Source organism: Momordica charantia, unplaced genomic scaffold (assembly GCF_013281855.1).
Source record: "Momordica charantia cultivar OHB3-1 unplaced genomic scaffold, Mcharantia_2.0 BLBB01000138.1, whole genome shotgun sequence".
NCBI classification, from domain to species: Eukaryota; Viridiplantae; Streptophyta; class Magnoliopsida; order Cucurbitales; family Cucurbitaceae; genus Momordica; species Momordica charantia.
Genome location: NW_028275294.1, coordinates 72,501 through 74,728, shown reverse-complemented (window position 1 = coordinate 74,728; position 2,228 = coordinate 72,501).

Below are 2,228 nucleotides of genomic sequence, written 5' to 3'. Positions count from 1 at the left end.
GGACCTGGTCGAATTGGGAGAGAAGAGTATTATTGCGGGTCAATCTATTGGAGAACCGGGCACTCAACTAACATTAAGAACTTTTCATACCGGCGGAGTATTCACAGGGGGTACTGCAGAACATATACGAGCTCCTTCTAATGGAAAAATAAAATTCAATGAGGATTTGGTTCATCCCACACGTACACGTCATGGGCATCCTGCTTTTTTATGTTATATAGACTTGTATGTAACTATTGAGAGTGAGGATATTATACATAACGTCACTATTCCACCAAAAAGTTTATTTTAGTTCAAAATGATCAATATGTAGAATCAGAAAGTGATTGCTGAGATTCGCGGGGAACATACACTCTTAATTTAAAAGAGGGGTTCGAAAACATATTTATTCTGACTCAGAGGGAGAAATGCATTGGAGTACCGATGTGTACCATGCACCCGAATTTACATATAGTAATGTCCATCTCTTACCAAAAACAAGTCATTTATGGATATTATCGGGAGGTTCGTGCGGATGCAGTGTAGTCCCTTTTTCACTCTACAAGGATCAAGATCAAATTAACGTTCATTCTCTTTCTGTCGAAAGAAGATATATTTCTAGCCTTTCAGTAAATAACGATAAAGTGAGACAAAAATTTTATAGTTCGGATCTCTCTGGTAAAAACGAAAGCGTAATTCCTGATTATTCAGAACTTATCCAATCCTATGTACGGGTCAATGTAATCTCACATATCCTGCTATTTTCCACGGTAATATGATTTATTGCAAGAGGCGAAGAAGAAATGGATTCATCATTCAATTTGAATCACTTCAAGAACGAGAAAAAGAGCTACCGCCCCCTTCCGATATTTCGATTGAAATACCCATAAATGGTATTTTTCGTAGAAATAGTATTCTTGCTTATTTCGATGATCCTCAATACAGAAGAAATAGTTCAGGAATTACTAAATATGGGACTATAGGGGTGCATTCAATCCTCAAAAAAGAGGATTTGATTGAGTATCGAGGAGTCAAAGACTTTAAGCCAAAATACCAAATACAAATGAAAGTGGATCGATTTTTTTTCATTCCCGAGGAAGTGCATATTTTACCTGAATCTTCTTCCATAATGGTACGGAACAATAGTATCATTGGAGTAGCTACGCGAATAACTTTAAGTATAAGAAGTCGAGTAGGCGGATTGGTCCGAGTGGAGAAAAAAAAAAAAGGATTGAACTAAAAATATTTTCTGGAGATATACATTTTCCTGGAGAGATGGATAAGATATCCCGACACAATGGCATCTTGATACCACCTGAAAGAGTAAAAAAAAATTCTAAGAAATCAAAAAAATCGAAAAATTGGATTTATGTCCAGTGGATCACACCTACCAAGAAAAAGTATTTTGTTTTTGTTCGACCTGTAATCATATATGAACTAGCCGACGGTATAAATTTAGTAACACTTTTCCCACAGGATCTATTGCAAGAAAGGGATAATCTGGAGCTTAGAGTTGTCAATTATATCCTTTATGGAAATGGCAAACCAATTCGGGGAATTTCTGGCACAAGCATTCAATTAGTTCGGACTTGTTTATTGTTGAATTGGGACCGAGACAAAAAAAGCTCTTCTATCGAAGAAGCCCGCGCTTCCTTTGTTGAAGTAAGTACAAATGGTCTGGTTCGAAATTTCCTAAGAATAGACTTAGTGAAATCCGATACTTCGTATATCAGAAAAAGGAAAGATCCGTCGTGTTCAGGATTGATCTTTAATAATGAGTCAGATCGCACCAATATCAATCCATTTTTTTCTATTTATTCCAAGGCAAGGGTTCCACAATCCCTTAGTCAAAATCAAGGAACTATTCGTACGTTGTTGAATAGGAATAAAGAACGCCAATCTTTGATAATTTTGTCAGCATCGAATTGTTTGCAAATGGATCTATTCAACGATGTAAAAGATTATAATGTCATAAAAGAATCAAGTAAAAAGGATCCTCTAATTTCAATTAGGAATTCGTTAGGCCCTTTAGGGACGGCTCCTCAAATTGTGAATTTTTATTCATTTTATCAGTTAATAACTCAAAACCCGATCTCACTAACTAAATATTTGCAACTTGACAATTTAAAACAGACTTTTCAAGTACTTAAATATTATTTAATGGATGAAAACGGGGGAATTTTTAATTACGATCCATGCAGTAACATCGTTTTCAATCCATTTAATTTGAATTGGCATTTTCTGCATCA